We start from the raw sequence: 18,528 nt of genomic DNA, 5'->3' as shown, positions 1-18,528 counted from the left end.
CTTCCTCTTGGTTATGTACCAGCAGCACATGGTATATCAAGTATTCCAGTTTCAAAGCTCAAATTATCTTCCAAAATATTTTGTCAGAGTTTGAGGTCTCTTTCTTCTCGTTTGCCAGAAACAACGATAGAGAGATAGAAGATATATTCTTACGTGTGTGTGTGTGTGTCTCAAATGAGAATCTCCTGACAGATTCATAAATAGCAAGCTGTGATGAAGAATGGATATATAGGAGTAAGAAAAAAAGTAAAGTCTATCAAACTGTGTGAGTGTGAGTGTGTGTGAGTGTGTGTGTGTGTGTGTGTGTGTGTGTGTGTGTGTGTGTGTGTGTGTGTGTGTGTGTGTGTGTGTGTGTGTGTGTGTGTGTGTGTGTGTGTGTGTGTGTGTGTGTGTGTGTGTGTGTGTGTGTGTGTGTGTGTGTGTGTGTGTGTGTGTGTGTGTGTGTGTGTGTGTGTGTGTGTGTGTGTGTGTGTGTGTGTGTGTGTGTGTGTGTGTGTGTGTGTGTGTGTGTGTGTGTGTGTGTGTGTGTGTGTGTGTGTGTGTGTGTGTGTGTGTGTGTGTGTGTGTGTGTGTGTGTGTGTGTGTGTGTGTGTGTGTGTGTGTGTGTGTGTGTGTGTGTGTGTGTCATTCACTGCATCCCTAATGGACTTTTTCCAGGTGGTCAGTCTGTATTCTAACCTTGATAGAGTGCCTGATAAAGAACAACACTACAAACAAAAACCTGCGTCTGTGGCTTCACTACAAAGTAAAACAGAGCGTACACTTAAAAAGAAGGATGTATACATTGCTATGTGAACCCATTTTATGTCTTGGCTATTTTACCGAGCCCCATGATAAGCACAGATGATGACTGTCTCACCATTAGATTGCTTTTTTTGCGGGTTATGTAACTTTTCCATTAAGTATAAGCAACAACAGATGTGCTTTGGATCAATATTCCTGCATGGCCACCCATCTCTTTTAGATATTTGTCTTTCAACAAGTTGCAATATAGGAAATGTTTCTTTTTGCTTAAATAAAATAAGAGGACTGTCATGAGTTTGACCCTGAAAACGACTATCATCACTCAAACACTGACATCGGTATAGATAGCACGAAAACTGTTCACGGGGCATGGAAAAATATCAGGTGTCTGAACATGATGTTTAAGCTGAACATGATGGATTGTTTCTTCACTGTAAAAGAAAATAATTGGAAAGAAGCACCTGGAACAATTTATAAGAAAAAGCCACACATCAGCATACTTCTACCAAACCAAGACTTGCAGAGCTTTTCTCAAAATTTAAGAGCGTAAAATGAATCTTTACATGAACAAAAAGCCTCTGAGTCTCCTCATAAAAGCCCTTTAACATTGTATTAAAGTGTTCCTAATCTGTACTTGCTGAACCAGCCAGTTTAAATAGTTATTTCTGTTAAAGAGATAGAGGACCTGACAGCCCCTCACAGCGCTCAGACTGACGGTAAAGTCTGTACAAATTCAAACCAATAATCCACAAGGCTGTGGACCTCAAGCAGATAAGAGATTGTTCTATTGACTACACTATTTCTTCCTAAGCGCACAGTTAAGAAACATCCTATCAATAGATTATTAAGACACCAAATTGCCTTTTTTTAAAAATCCTTTCTAAAATATGAAAATAAATCATATTTTGGCAGTGGTTACCAAAAACTGTCCAATAATAATTCTGCATCTCTACAAACAATTACACTGTATATACATATAGGCATTATGTATTTAGTGTAACACTGTCCCCCAGAGGGCAAAGAGGGCTTAGTATTACAAAGTGTAATTTCCTGGTACACAACCTGATAATCCAAGTAATATTTTGTTTGTTTTGCTGGGGGAGACACAGCCTTTATGTCATTGCAATATCTTATCTGTGTCTTGTGTGATAACAAGAGTCACTTTCATTTTGAGTTATAGATGAATAAATGTTTTTCTAGAGGTACATTGGCAGGTGTTATCTTCTTCGTTCTTGTCCTTGAGGGATCTAGAGAGGTCCTACAATAGTTGTTCGAAGAATATTAAGGAGAAAACTATTTGAGGGATGAGATGGATAGCTGCATGAAGACCCTCAACAAATATGAAAGGATCATTTTAGTAAATCGTTCAGAGCAAACATCTACACATAAGATTATAGTTATGTAAGCAGGGAAACACCAAGGTCAAAATGACATTGCAAAACGCTTTGGGGCCTATTTAGCTGTTTCCGACAGTGAAGCACACCCTGCAACAAGAAGACACAACAACTAAGACAACTGTTTAACTCTCAGTTGATGAATAAATCATACATGTCAGAGTGATGAGAGGAACCCAAAAGAGATTCCCAAAGCAAAACAGAGTGTACAGAGAAACTGTCAGTATGTATTAAACATTAGTTTAAGCCGCCTGCCACACTAAAGCCCTTCCAACAAGGTGTCCAAAAATAATGTATTACCTGCATTGAAAAACAAGACCTGAAAACAGAGCCAGTTTAACTTTGAACATGTTGAAACTTAAAATACCTACAGCTCTAGACTCTCAGGTGAGCTTATTTGAGTATATTTACAAGAGATGCTTTGGAGAAAATGTAGGGTTGTAATGTAAGGTTCTCAAGTGCTGACATGTGACATGAAAAGAGGCGCCTATACACACTGAAGAAATGCTCAATTTTCTTTCAATTTCTCTCACATTTTGAAATGCTGGTATAGTTATAAAAAGTCTTACTTGCAGTTGAGGAACCTTTTTTGGGTAATTTGTCAGTGCGCAGGCTTTTTCTGCAAAGAAAACGAAGAAAGCATTCATGTTAAGATGGAAAGCTTTGATACATTTTACCGTGCTTCCAAACACATAAAAGTTGGTCTTGCACGTACATGAAGAAAGAAAGTCTCACAATTCGTTGATTTAGATAATAAGGAACATTTTCATCACATCAAATAAATTCCCATCTTCAATTACTTTCTCCTGATCTCTCCTGGCAGCTTGACTTCATTCTGCATCCTGCACAGATGAAAGATTGACATATTTCCAACTCTCTGTCAGAATAATTGCTATTTACTGAAAAATGGCTATTTGAACTTCAAGGGGGAGCACAAAAGGTTGCAGCTTCTTCTATTACTTTTACCAAATGTAAGACTGGCCCAATACTACATTTCACATTGATATATTACTTGTTATTTTCTCTACTTAGAAATGTTTAAATCCTATTTACCCATTATGGAAGTCTGATGATATTCAATAATATAGGACGGAGAAGAGTGTGAAATATATGAGAAGTCTGAAGGAGGGTTTACCTGCAATTAAAATATAATTTAAAAAGACTTAAGGATGACAGTCATGGGGAATGTATGTATTTGTTTCTAGTCTCCAATGCAGATTGTTGTGTCAAAAGCAGCAGATCACTAACAGCACTGCATTGTTCAGTGAAGGTGAATACTAGAAATGTACAAAAGAGTATTTCAGAAAAACATTTTAAAAAACAATTAATTAATTAAACCACCCACAAACTGTTCAATCACTGGTGTCCCTATGAAACCGGCTGCAAACACATTAAATAATAAAATCAAAAATAGACTAACAACACCCGACACTGTCAACATACCTCCAAAGGCACCTAGCACAACTTTTTGGTGGAGAGAAACGAGTCCTTTGTTCTTCCTGTTCGTCTCATTCCTGACAGATTCAAATAGCAAGCTGTGATGAAGAATGGATATATAGGAGTAAGAAAAAAACAGTCAAACTGTGTGTGTGTGTGTGTGTGTGTGTGTGTGTGTGTGTGTGTGTGTGTGTGTGTGTGTGTGTGTGTGTGTGTGTGTGTGTGTGTGTGTGTGTGTGTGTGTGTGTGGTGTGTGTGTGTGTGTGTGTGTGTATGGTGTGTCGTAGTGTGTGTTGTGTGTGTGGTGTGTGTGTGTGGGTGTGTGTGTGTAGTGTGTGGTTGTGTGTGTTGTGGTGTGTGTGTGTGTTGTAGTGTGTGTGTGGTGTGTCATGTGTGTGGTGTGTCGTGGGTTTGTGGTGGGTGGTGTGTGTCACCGGAGAATCTCCTGACAGATTCATAAATAGCCAAGCTGTGATGAAGACCTGGATATATAGGAGTAAGCAAAAAAACAGTCTATCAAACCTGGTGTGGGGTTTGTGTGTGGTGTTGTGTGTGTGGTGTGTGTTGTGTGTGTGGTGTGTGTGTTTGTGTGGTGTGTGTGGTGTGTGTGTGTTGTGTTGTGGTGTGTGGTGTGTGTGTGTGTGTGTGTGTGTGTGTGTGTGTGTGTGTGTGTGTGTGTGTGTGTGTCAAATGAGAATCTCCTGACAGATTCATAAATAGCAAGCTGTGATGAAGAATGGATATATAGGAGTAAGAAAAAAACAGTCTATCAAACTGTGTGTGTGTGTGTGTGTGTGTGTGTGTGTGTGTGTGTGTGTGTGTGTGTGTGTGTGTGTGTGTGTGTGTGTGTGTGTGTGTGTGTGTGTGTGTGTGTGTGTGTGTGTGTGTGTGTGTGTGTGTGTGTGTGTGTGTGTGTGTGTGTGTGTGTGTGTGTGTGTGTGTGTGTGTGTGTGTGTGTGTCAAATGAGAATCACTTAATGCCATTATGAGAAAACAAAAGCTTCACACTGAAAATGATTAATGTCTGTTTTGGTTGTGTATTTTTCTCATTTCTGGATGTTATCCATCCATCCATCCATTTAACATATTATTGGAAGAAGATACAATTAAAAGTTTTGCAGGGAAAAAGTTATTAAGGACAATACATTTTCTATAGGTTTTATTCAGTCTATTAAACAGAGACTTTAATAAACTGAAATAAAAGAGAGGTTTTAGAGAGTCAGTTTAAACTCGCACTGACATGCGGAACATGTTTCTTTACAAATATTTTTTTAAATACAACAACTAATGTTCATGTGCTCAGAAGTGATCTGTTGTGTGTGGTTCTCCACCTGTCAGCAGAGACAGATAACCTTCTCACCTCACCACGTAACAGACCTCCCAATCATCCTCACCCTCACCTCCTGTAGCGTGTGTAAGTGCACCTGGTAATGATTTCAATAAATGCTACTATCACAAGCACCACAATCAGTCAAGAAAACTGAATTGGTGAGTGTAAAATTATAGCTGAAAAACTTCAGGTGATATTCAAACTGAATGGATATTCAGCAGCCTATTTCTAAGCGACACCACTAACATTCAGCTAGCCTGCTGAATTAAAGAAACTCAATTCAATAGCCAGATAATATCTGTAGGAAATACACAATTGTACCAGTAGATGTTTCCATCATAATTGTATGCCTTTGGAAGCATCCAAACAAACACATTTACAGTCATTATCAAGCCCTTCTAGGCACGCCATGGCCCAAAGTGGCTCGCCAACTTATTAATATTTGAGGAAATTGGGTAAACTTAAACATTACCATAAAACATTATGCTATTCTAAAAAGTCAGTATCAACAGGAAAATAAAAAATATGATTTTACCACAATGCAATCAAGATGCACGCCTGACGGATCGATGAGGCACAATTTGATTATTTTCTAATTTCCCAAAGTGATATTTATGCTGCAGTGGTAATTAGATTAAAAAACAATTCTTTCTGACCTTAAATAGATCCAGTGGGTGTTCTTCGCAGTCATGCTGAAGGAAAATTCACCAAATTACCAATGAAAAATGAGCTCCTGCTGGTTGCTGGCATAACTTTGGCTGCACTCTTTATCCTGCTGCTTGTGTCGGTTTGATGCTGCTCCATTCAACGCCAAATATACACATTTAGTGCCAGTAAGCCTTCATTATTGTATCTCAGAAAGAGCTATACATTGTGGATCAACATAAAGAGTCAGTGCAGAGCCTACCTATACTCTCTCCTTCTTTCTGTGCCAAGGAAGAGGTGTTGTTTGTTTGTGGAAGAAAGTGTATGTATATAAAATTAGTAAAACAGTTTGACTGCTGCTACTCTTTTGTGAACATGATCTGCCAGCATCCCAGGGATTAACGAACACAAATCAAAAGGTCATTCAGTTCAAATGCATTTTTATCAAGAATAGGATGCTGCCTTCCAATTTTACACTCAGGGTTACAATAAGGGATATGAGGCCATACAAGTGCATACAATGATTCTGGAAGCCCAAGTGTCTCTTTTGTTTCTTAAGGATGACATGATTTCAAATGAGTAGTGCAGCATGGTATGAATGGGCAGCCTGGCACGGCACTGTGTGCTGACTCACATAGAGGGAGGGGGGCTCATGACTGAAGACTGAAACAATAACTGGAGTTAAGGAGGCTGCAAGTCAGAGCAAAGGCAAGACATTAGCAAACGATCCCTGATGTAGGATCTTACACTGTGTAGATATATTTGATAACCGCTAATGATGGTTAGTGTTCTCAATCAGGCTTCTCTCCTGAGTCTGGGTTGCCGTAAGTCCAGACAATAACTTTGTTGTTGCACACAAAACTACTCCTTTAAATCTATACTTTTTGCAAGACCCAATCACAATATGGATTACAGATGATTATCTGTCCTATCCAATTATATTATGATTAACCCTTGTGCCTCACTTTAGAAAACCGGCTCTAAAGTTGTGGAAGACAAAAAACGTCAAAAAATGTGTCGAAGAACTGCCATAAGAATACACTATACATTAACATCATTCTCTTCTTTCACTGAGTTCAATCTTTTAAATCAATTAATAGCTGCAATGCCTCTAGTGTGGACTAGCAACTAGCATGCATTGCCCCCACAGGGCAAACATAAGAACACGACTCAGTCTGGTGTAACATTTAAAAGATTTACATTTTTGAGAAAGGTCAAGATAATAGTTAAATACAATAATGGTGGTCAAAAAAGTTAACCGTAATGCAAATCAATGAGAATATTTGATCCTTAACAATATGAGTGCCTATTTTTTTGCCATACTATTTTTAGTGTAACTGTGAAATAGGTATTTGCTGATTAAAATGAAAGGATGTTACTAATTGTTAATACAAGCCTTTCCATTTCAACATTTTATTTGAGGATTTATTTGAATGCTCTTTTGAAACTTTCCACTTCAATTAGCATTTTATAGCCATTTGGCAATTTTTGATGATTATGAATTTGCATTTCACTTTTTATTTGAGTACTTTGATTTGAATTCTCCAAATGTCCCTTTCCATTCAAGTTGCCAGTTCATAGACAAAAAAAACAAACATCCTTAAATATGGACTACTACACCACCTGGTGGAAATCTACAAAACGTGAGGTCAGTACATGTTCAACCACCAATATCAAGTATTTAACCTGCCATAGACTGTGTAAAATAATCGGTTGTCACCCACATGGTTCTGATCAAACAAAATCACTTTTGAACATGTTTGGGGGTTTACACTGGGCTGAAGAGGGCCTTTAAATTATATCTTTTGTTCTCTTTTTTGACTAATGATGACGAGTAGGCCTTTCTTTCACATAGAACTTTTTGTCACTACATGATGTGAAAATGTCTGGCTAATTGTGGCCCATCATGGTATTCAAAATAAAACTCCTCCATTTATAAATAGTAAAGTACAAAATATTCTGAAAAGTTGCCTATTTCATCACTTCCCTGGTGGTCTAGTGGTTAGGATTCGGCGCTCTCACCGCCGCGGCCCGGGTTCGATTCCCGGTCAGGGAACGACTATTTTGGGCCGAAAGTTTCTGAATTAGCACCGTGGTCTGAAAGAAGGTGATATCTGAAGAGTCTGCTGTACCAACATACCGAAGTTCCCTCGAGAAATATAGTCATGTGAATGAAGCAACACATAGGTCTTTTCAACGCATGGAATTACTCTGCCCTCGTCCAGGACACCAATTGGATTCCTTCAACTAAATAGCATAATTAATACACATTTGTAAGTCATTATCAGACCAATTAGTGGTTCAAACATCACTGAGGTGATTAAGAGATATTTTATAACCTATAGTAGTCAATCTAGTTAACCCATTTAATCCCATTGGTCACAATAATGACCGTAAAACATATTTTCACTTATAAGGCTCTATAAATGTTACTGAATTATATATCAATGTATTTCCAGAAAATATTGGATAAATAAAGGGTCTCAATGAAATATGTGCAGTGTCACATGTTTAGTGTAAATTTTCACATGACTGGAGCTGTTCACTTCCTGGTTGCACCCAGAGCCGTATAATAGAAGAGTTACGACAACGGAAGTCCAAAAACGGTTATCGTCACGTGGTTCATGTAGACGAGGATCGTTCCCCGGAAGTTCATGGCGGGCAATGTGAATGCACTGATAACAGGAGATAGAACTACGATTTTTGGTAATTATTAGTGAATAAAGGTTTGATTTGCAATATTTATACAACAAATCGATATGTGTATGTATTTACATCAATATGTTTTAAAAATAAAATAGAATTTGCTAATATTAAGTGATAATATTAGGATTAGTGTGAACAACTAGTTTACATGGTAGGCTAACAGTGCCTTGGTTAAAGAGCCTGTTGCTGTTTATTTATAGCTTTGAATTCTTTAAAACCAATATTATCTTCTTAAACTTGTATGGTAGTCAGGAGCATCAATTTCTAATGTTTATTGATATATTTAGAGGGAGGGGATCTAAAGTAATGCTTTAAAATTCAGATTAGATTAATGTCTACCATTTTCTTAAATTCATGGTAGTTTCAGTAATCCCATGGTAATTGAGGACACAAGTTATCTAAATGACTAATGTCATCTTTATGGCTTTCAGAAAGGACAGGAGACCGACAGGTGACTATCAAAGGACTAGCAGCAGCAGCATGATGATGATGTTAAATGTGTTGTTTTAGGAACATCCATTGCAAATACATGGAATTCAATAAACATTGAATAGCATATCATGCAGTTTGTCTGTGCCTTTTCCTCCGTGTTGTCCTGGTGTGCTGTGCTGCCTCCCAGTCGCCACCATGGTTTGCTGTGCTGCCTGGGGATGCTCCAATCGCTCAGAGAAAGGAGTACGAATGTACGGCTTCCCCACTGACACAGAGCGGAGGAAAAAATGGCTGGCTCAAGTCAGCAGGAGCAATTTAACGACCAACAGCAAAAAAATATGTGAGGTAATTATATACAAACACTGCATTTGCACTTTTTCACAAAACGAAAACCACACCATTGGGAAAGCTTAATGTTTTGTTTAATACAAAAAACAGGGAAAGGCTTGAAAAACACAGAGTTGAGACTCAGGGTACAGGGTGAGGGTTTCAGTGCAGGTATTCAGGCTCCATTGAATCCCCCTCTGGTTCTTGTGCTGAAAGAGGGATAAACAGACAGGAGAAAGGGTTATACACACCTATATAGCACACCTATTGGATGGGAAATTGCCTTGGGGAGATAAGGTGTGGTCTTTGTTCCCAACTGAAGTTATGGAACTTTATTATTTGTGAATTTAATAAAGTATGACAAATGGCATCAGTAACAGATGTGATATGAATTTCTATAAAGTTGTCTCACATTCTTGGTCATATTTTATATACAGTATGTAATGAGTATAACATGTCCAGTAAGTATAAAGTGTTTCCTAATACTGTGTATTCAACCACTATGGAATATGTATGTGGGCAGACAAGATTCAGACACAGTTGTTCTGTGTGTGTGAAGTAACCTCAAGTCACTCCGCAGGCACATTTTGATGCAGACCAGTTTGTCAAGACAAAAAAGGGCAAGACTAGAATGAGAGCAGAGGCTATACCCAACATCTTCGTGCATCGCCCTGTGGTCAAAAAGAGAAGGGCCCCTGCACCACGATTCACCCCGGGACCTGTATCTACAAAGCCCATAGCTCATGATCACAGCTATAGTGTGAAAGGTGACACAGGTATAATAAGTATGAACTCTTAGTAACAAAAGTAATATTTCTTATTTTTAAGTGGTATAATATTTTAAATGTTCGAACATTTACAGTGCCATGTCTTCTACTTACATTAGTCTCAAAGATTGAGGGAAGAAGGGATGAGGAGACTGAGAGAAAGGAAAGTGAGGGTGAAGAAAGAGAGGACATGGCTAGTGAGGAGAGACAGGGAGGGCGGACACCACCCACTCAGCCAGCAGCCAGTCAGCATACGAGGGAACCAGCAGCCAGTCAGCATACGAGGGAACCAGCAGCCATTCAAACAGATCTATTACAACAATTAAAGAGAAAATTAAAGAGCCAAGAAGGAATCACCAAAAAAGCAAAGGCTGCACTAAGAAAAATCAGGAAGGAAAATGCAGCTCTCAAGAAAACAATGAAAATTAGGGACAAGAAATATAAGAAAACGTTTTCAAAAGACCAACTGAAGGCATTAGGCAGACTCACCACAAAGGGGATGAAATGGAGCAATGAGACAATTAAGAAGGCTTTAAAAATTCGCTTTGCGAGCGGACCAACGGGTTACAAAACTCTGCAGGAATTGAAGATTCCCCTTCCAGGAATAAGGACACTGCAAAGAAGGATGCAATGTGTTAAGTTTAAGCCTGGTGTGTTGACAGAGGTCTTTGATTTCCTAAAATTGAAGGCAGATAAATTGACAGACCTTGAAAGGGAGTGTGTGTTGACCTTGGATGAAATGGCAATCACACCAAGTGTGGAGTTAGACATGATTACAGGCAAACTGTACGGTGATGTGACTTTACCAGGTCACACAGGGGTGGCAACACATGCTTGTGTGTTTATGTTGGCTGGAAACACAACACGGTGGAAGCAAGTAGTGGCATATCATTACACTGGCAATTCTACCAATGGAGCAGAGTACAGGCCAATCATTATTGAGATAATACAGAGGGCAGCATCCATAGGGCTACATGTGCTTGATGTCACCACCGACATGGGTAGCCCTAACCGAGCCATGTGGAAATCCTTTGGGGTGGACCAAAATAAAACATCGGTGCCACATCCAGCAAAACCAGACAGACAGCTCTATTTCATGCCCGATGTCCCACATCTGGTAAAAAATTTAAAAAGTGCCCTTGGCAGGTCTTCATAATTCCTGAGGATGTTGTTAACAGAGAGAACCTCCCATCTAACGAGGTTTCTGTGGTCCCCATTAAGGACTTATTGACCTTTCAGGAAGGGATGGCCTTAAAAATAGCTCCCCATCTTTCAGCTGCAGCCATCGAGCCAAGTCACTTTGATAAGATGAAGGTTGGTCTTGCTCTAAATGTATTCAGTAAGGCTACAAGTGCTGGGCTGAAATACATGGTGCAGCAAGAAAACCGCCCTCTGTCATACCTGACGACAGCGTGGTTCCTGGAGCAGGTTGATCGTTGGTTTGATCTGATGTCATCTCGCCATCCAATTACAGCCCTGAGCAGGCTCAAGATGGAGGAGTACCAAAAGGCCATCACCTTCCTCCAGAACATCGTCCATCTGTTTCGTGGGATAAAGATAGGTCAAAAGGGAGGTTGGAAGCCTGTTCAAACAGGGGTGATAATGGCAACAACATCAATTTTGGCCATACAAGAGGAGATGCTTACACAAGGACACAGGTTTGTGTTAACGTCAAGGTTCACACAAGACTGCCTTGAAAATACATTCAGCTGTGTGAGGTCTAAAAATCCTGTCTCAACTCCAGTGGAATTCCATCATGCACTGAGAATCATATCTGTGGGGCAGTTCCTCACCACCATCAGCTCTGGGAGCTACCAGGAAGACCACAGTAGCTTTTTGGCAGACTTCCTGGACACAGGGGAGCCAAAAATCACTCCATCAGTCAGAGTGGAACAGCTGATGGCGGTGAACAGAGCAGCAGCACCTGACCTCACAAAAACTGAGAAATGTATTCTCTTCCATCTTGCAGGCTACATCGTCCACAAAATCATCAAGTTTGCCAGCATCTGTGAAAAATGCAAAATTGCAACAGAGCACCATGATGAGAGTCCTTCACCGGTGTCAGTACCAGATATGTTCGGGCTACCAGATATGTTCGGGTGTATTTCCGTCGCATCCGTCATCCGTCATATCCGTCATATACTCACCTCCCTCTGCTCCCAGCGCTCTGCTGCCACACACCGGCCGTCTGCGGAACTGCAGCTGGAGGAACTCGGGACAGCTTGTTATGTGTGGGGTGCTATGGTGGGGTCCCATGTACTTGTGCACATAAATAATGTTTCTAATTATTTACAATTAAAAAAATATATATATTCTGCGTTACTTTAGCCAACACTTTTATAAGGCCACTAGATTAGATAATTACGAAATGTGTAGATAGAATACATATATTTCAGGTTGTTATTTTGTCATTATGTTTAATGTTTTATTTACTTTTTAGTATTTTTATATAGTATCTGAACTTTGGAGAGGAGTTGGGAGACACACGACACATCAAATCACATCTACAGATCAAGGCGAAGTGAATGGAAGTACTCCCATACTCTATATACTAGCGTGAAAATGTTTGTGAAAACGTATGCAAAGTCTCCGAAAATCCTAAAAATAAGCTCATATTTGAATTCCCCATAAAAAAACACATCATTCAGTAAAAACAAGGCCCCACTGATCATCTACTCTCTGAGACGATTCCAGGGATGTCTGGCTTGAGTTTCGACCACCAGGGAAAGTGGACAAAAGTGCCCGAGATCAGCCTCTTAATTTACCCAGGGCCTAGTGCTCAGTTTTGGGCATGAAAATTCAGGAAACTTCCCTGAGTATTTTATTAAATATCTGAAATTTGGAGAGGAGTTGGGGGACACACGACACATCAAATCACATCTACAGATCAAGACGAAGCTATTGGAAGTACTCCTAGCGTGTGAAAATGTTTGTGAAAAACGTGTGCAAAGTCTCCGAAAAGCAGTGGCTGTGATGCTAGCTTTGCGGCTAGCGGTTAGTTGTTATTGTTTGAAGTTGTTGCTATGGAAACAACATGACGGAGAAACAATTAATATCTTCTACATATAATAACGGAGAAAGTAAAGAATGAAGTGTAGGCTATACCTGTTTGAAGTTGTTGCTAAGGAAACAACATGACGGAGAAAAAGTATAATCTTCTACATATAATAACGGACAAAGTAAAGAATGAAGTGTCGGCTATGTTTAAATGTTCGGAATTTGACCGTGATGGCCCTCTTGAGTTGCCGTAAAATATGACGAATATGACGGAGTACGGATGCGACGGAAATACACCCGAACATATCTGGTACTGACACCGGGGCTGCTTCTCAGGTCGATTAAATGAAATCCTTGCTTCCCTCACTTGCGTCGTTTCCCTGCGTCTAGTCTCTCCCACCAGGGAAGCATGGAGGGACGCAAGGAAACCACGAGAAGCAGGGAAATGAGTTTTAAGAGCAATGGGACGTCCTTTCCTCCGGAGCGTCACGTGAAGCGACGTCCGTTTGTGATGACGCTGCACAGCTGATCGTCTGACAGCAGCTCTGTCCCCGTTATTTCCACACACACCCCCGCCTCTGTTAGTACACACTTACTGACACAAACATTAGTATAATCTGTTGTAGACCCAAATAAATAAAATAAAATAAGAACTAATTCTCAAAAAAGATAAACGCCATTCTTAAAATTTATAAACGAACAATAGTTTGATTAATATTGATTAGAGTGCACAATATAAATAACATAATTGAGAGAAGAAAAAAGAGATATGTTATCTATCAAAACCCAGTTAGATTAACATTCATTGGATTGCACACTTTGTGTGTTTGTGTGGATATGTAGCACATTAACATTTTAATAGCACTTAATGACTGACTGAATGGAAATGACAATAAATGAAAATGTAAAACGAAAAAAGCGATCATGAAAATGTTTCCAAAAAATGAATTAAATGATTTTTGACCACTTTGTTGTTCAGATATATCACATATTTGTAACTAAATGATACATTAATTGAAACAAAACACGGTATAAACTGAGGAGTGACTCCCGTGAGGTTCATGTATTTTCTTCACTCTGCTCATGTCAAGAAGCATCAGATCAGTGCATGCACTGCCTCGTCCAATCAGTGAGCGATACACAGTAAGGGGGCGGGGTGAGTATCTGAGGATTTCATCGGAGGATGGTCTGGTGGTTATCGCTCCTCCATGATCGCTCCTCGCTCCTCGATCCTCGGTCCTCCGGTGTCAGTACCAGATATGTTCGGCCTACCAAATATGTTCGGGTGTATTTCCGTCGCATCCGTCATCCGTCATATCCGTCATATACTCACCTCCCTCTGCTCCCAGTGCTATGCTGCCACACACCGGCCGTCTGCGGAACTGCAGCCGGAGGAACTCGGTACAGCTTGTTATGTGTGAACGATCTAGATCCCTCCGCTTCCCCATAATTACCGCGACCATTTTAACTTTCATGACAGAAATGGAGAGCTTTTATGCTGAGATAAAGCAGTACGTGCTCAATGGTGGTTACCACAATCTCACCATCGCCGCTGAAAAGCATGATAAAAGGAAGGCGTTAATTCGGAGGGCATCCAAACAATACCTGATCAAAGGTAAGTAACAGAATAAGACCATGGTTAAGTCACGAACATACGTTTTTATTATGAGGTATAAACCCCCTGTACATGTGACATCATCACATCCCTTTACTTATAGGGATCAATAAAGTATATATCTATCTATCTATTTATCTAATGGTGTTTTTTTGGTGCAAAAGTGATCATACCTCTAATGGTTTATCATATTGCAATTCCAACATTTTTCAGTAAATCGCAAGGACTCCACAGCTTGTTTCTCCTTTTTCTTTTTATACACACTTTACATTACTGTAGTTGTTACGTCTAAACCACATTTGCCACTGGATTTCTTGAACAGCTTTTAGTCATAATGTCATCTCTACACATGTCTAAATGATTGTTTTGTTGTTCCTGTTGTGCCAGCTGGAGATTTGTACTACACATACAAGGACAATGAGAGGATGGTTGTGTGCACCAAGGACCAAATTATCAATGTCCTGAAGGAGTGCCATGATAACCTGGGTTCCGGAGGTCATGCAGGGAGAAGGCGCACCACCGAGAAGGTTTTGGCAACGTACCACTGGTCCACTATGCGGGAGGACGTGAAGAAATGGGTGGGAGTTTTTGACTGACTGACTGATTATTGATCTACAGAAATGTGTTGTATGTGTACATTGAAACAGAGTGAGACATGTGTGGATCTCATTGGCCCACTTCCCTCCACTGCTAAGGGCAAAAGGTACTATCATGATGGGCTGAAGCATGTGTAACCTCCTTTAAAGGTTCTAAACGTGAAGAATCTGGTTTAAAAAGAAAGGAAATCATTTACAGTGATTCTGTATGTATTTACAACATTCTGCATTTTATATTGCAGATACATTCTAACAGCGACTGATCTGTTCACGAAGTGGGTGGTAGCAAAAACGCTCTACCACAAAACAGCTGTTGAGGTCTCAAAAAAGATTGTAAATATTCTTCTCGATTTCGGTCTTGTCGAGAAGATCATTACCGACCAAGGACGGGAATTTGTCAATGAGGTACAATAATCTATCTAATACAGTGTATGTGTTATGTGTAACAATTGTAATACGATTTTTTCAGGTAATTTGGTAATTGGTGTACACTAAACCATCTGCAGGTCAACCGTGGTGTTTTTGATGCACTGGGTGTAAAACACTGCATCACTTCAGCGTACCATCCCCAGTGCAATGGCCAAGATGAGCGTACAAACCAAAACATAAAAAAAGCACTTGCAAAGTACTGTGGAGAGGACCAGAATGACTGGGATTTACATCTGAGGGGCATTGTGGCGAGCATTAACACCTCAAAGCAGGTACAATGTTGTAACAAATGCAGATGGAAACAATACTCAACAGAGATACTAAAAGGAATTTTTATGCTTTCAGAGGTCAACCAAGTGCACGCCCTATTTTGCCCAGTTTGGGAGGCACCCTCGCGTCCCGGGTGTTATAAATGCTACAGTCAATGACAGGGATGATACCTCTGTTTTGGTGCCTGCTGATGAGGCAGAACAGCAGCTTGAGGCAAAGGCTGCAACCATTGCAGATTTGCACTCGAAGGTGAGAATAAAATGGCAATATTTAAAACATAATAACTCCTAAAAAATGCAAGCGTATGTTAAGGACTGTAAATGATAACTGTTACATATCTTTCTCAGATTTACCAGAACATCCAAATAGCACAACAGAGACAGAAAATCTCTTTTGAAAAACGCAAGGGAAAGAATGTGAAATCTTTCCTGATTAACGTTGGAGATGAGGTCCTAAGAGCGAATAAGAGGAAGGAGGGCCGAAAAGGTGGAAAACTGGAGTGCAACTGGTTTGGCCCTTATGTGGTTTCCTCAATCACCAACAAGGGTGTGGCAACCCTGTTGAGCTCAACAGGAGCTCAGCTGAGACAGAGTGTGAATGTGTCTCAGCTGAAGCCCTTTATCAGGCCTATGTTGAGAGGTATTTTGATTATCAATACAAGGACACATTTAGGTATACTTCATGTGTGGTACTTCAATAATACTGTTTATTTTTTGTCTATCTAATAACAGCTGAACCGAAGTTGGATTCGGAGGGGTCAGTTGCTGACCACCAGTATGCCCTCTCTGGTGCGAAATACGCAAAGGATCTACATCCGATTCAAGACAAGCTGGTAGATATATGTTTACTTCATGCACAGTGATGGAGGTGCATTGTTTTGATTTTAATTTTTCTATGTTTTCTATTGGCTTGAAGTATGTTTTGCAATCTGTTATTTGCAGCTCAGCTATGTGCTAGACCACAATAGGCCTGGAGCAGAGGTCATTGTGAAGGAGGGTGATGTGTGCCTGACCAGAGAGGACTTTTGGAGCCTGGGTCTTCCTCAGTGCATGGAGTCAAATGTAGGTATACTTGAGCTTTCCTCCCAACTTCATCTTGTCTCAAATAAATGGCACAGGTAACTTACTGTTGTTACTGTTTCAGATTGGAAACACGTGCCTGAAGATGGTACAAGAAGCCACCCAAAGACATGTACGGTTTTCAACAGACATCATTGGCCTGCTTTTTTCTTTTGAATAACACATATTTTCTAAATAGCTGTTTAGTGGTGAAACTCCAATCTCGTGAAGTGTGGTTGTCTCTTGTTGTTGAACATACTTCTATGAAGATTTCATTTTTTTTGAAAAACTATCAATATAGGGCAAAGATATATACATCGTGGATATGTATGTGGTTCCTACCTGGAAGTCCAAAACAGCTGACGTGTTGGCCAGTTTTCCAGTAAGTTCCTGTTGCTTGAGACCTATGTTTCTTGAAATTGATATACAGCAACTTAAAATCCCTTGTTTAAAATACTAGGCTGACCAATTGGCCACCAAGGACATGGTTTTCATCCCTGCCTGGAGTCGGCAGCAAGGAAAGGCAGATCACTATTTGCTTTGCGTGAGTCTGTTCCAAATGATCTCACCAGCATGTACAAAATGAACATAAGTTGTGCTGTGTGGTTTTCTTCTGGTGTTTGATTATGTCTAATTTCAGCTATTTTGTCAATGGTTGACAGGTGATCAAGCCAGCAAAGAGAGAGTTATATTTGCTCGACCCTCTTAAGCCAGATGGCTTTGGGGACAATTCCTACAAGGACATATTTAGGTTTTTGTAACATGATTACCCCCTCACCGTTCTGTGGCTTGTATGGGAGTTCTAAATAGTTTATAGTATTCTAATACTGCAGTAACCATCTTGTAGACCAGGGGTCTGAATCTGATCAAATTCATTTATAATATATCTCCATTTCCACAAAGTCTGGAGTGTCCTTAGTGGAACCAAAAGAAAAAGAGTCTGCAACAGGATGCTATGAATTATAATATTCATTTTGTTATAAGCCTTGTTCAAAGGTTGTTTTCAAGTTCAGCTTTGTTCAGCGGCTGGTAAACGTATTTTTGTTTGTTTTATTTTAGCCCCGTTCAGTGGCTTTCATAACTTTCCTCTTTTAAGGCATGCAATAGTTCAATGTAAGGAAATCCAAAAACATGAATTATATTGTGTATAGCGTTCCTTCACCAAATCAATTCCCATGTCTTATCATTTCTTTTGACAGTGACCTAGCGCACCGCATTGCTCCAGGTCAGTGGACAGTAAAGTTCGGCAGAGACATCAAGGTACATTTCTCCACCATCTCATACACCTGCTTTCACATGTCTTTATTTTCCATTTGACCATGAACATCACTGTTATATTCCAAATTCTTACAGGGTTAGCCTCACCAAACCACGGGCAATGACTGTGGTGTCTTCATACTGATGGTAAATTCCTCCCTTGACACTTTTTTTTAAGGGGTTTTGTTAGTTTTTGAAACTCATAACTTAACAGATCTTTATCCTTTCACAGTATGCACTCAACTTCAGCACAGATGCTCTACTTTGGTTTACCGAGGTCAGTATTTATCCTCTGAGTTAGTATTTCAGGGGGAAGAGGGGGCTAACATTGAGTAGACAAATGATGAGGTTCCATTCATTTTTCAACTTTATTATTGTTACATTTTTCTTTTAGCGGGACATAGCACAGATCCGGAAATGGTGGTGCATTATGCTCATGGAACGGTACCAGATTGAAGGGTAAATCATACATTTTAAATGTTACTTTATAGACAACAGTTTCTTTGACACTGATTTACATTTTC

At 39.9% G+C, this 18,528-nt stretch overlaps 1 long non-coding RNA gene and 1 other non-coding gene across 3 annotated transcripts; both read left to right on the top strand.

Annotated features, from left to right (window-relative positions):
• The first annotated feature begins 7,534 nt into the window (after positions 1 to 7,534).
• Positions 7,535 to 7,606, top strand: trnae-cuc. The gene has a single exon. It is a non-coding gene; the product is annotated as a tRNA-Glu (tRNA).
• A 7,251-nt stretch (positions 7,607 to 14,857) lies between these two features.
• Positions 14,858 to 15,882, top strand: LOC117548281. 2 transcript variants are annotated; one of them, XR_004569314.1, is made up of 4 exons: positions 14,858 to 14,972; positions 15,233 to 15,395; positions 15,497 to 15,691; positions 15,765 to 15,882. It is a non-coding gene; the product is annotated as an uncharacterized LOC117548281 (long non-coding RNA). The 2 variants fall into 2 exon arrangements; XR_004569315.1 differs by lacking the exon at positions 14,858 to 14,972 and adding an exon at positions 15,043 to 15,097.
• Positions 15,883 to 18,528: the final 2,646 nt, after the last annotated feature.

This window comes from Gymnodraco acuticeps, unplaced genomic scaffold (genome assembly GCF_902827175.1).
Source record: "Gymnodraco acuticeps unplaced genomic scaffold, fGymAcu1.1, whole genome shotgun sequence".
Classification (NCBI taxonomy): Eukaryota; Metazoa; Chordata; class Actinopteri; order Perciformes; family Bathydraconidae; genus Gymnodraco; species Gymnodraco acuticeps.
Note: the sequence above shows the minus strand (reverse complement) of the source record. Positions and strands in the feature narration are given on the sequence as shown.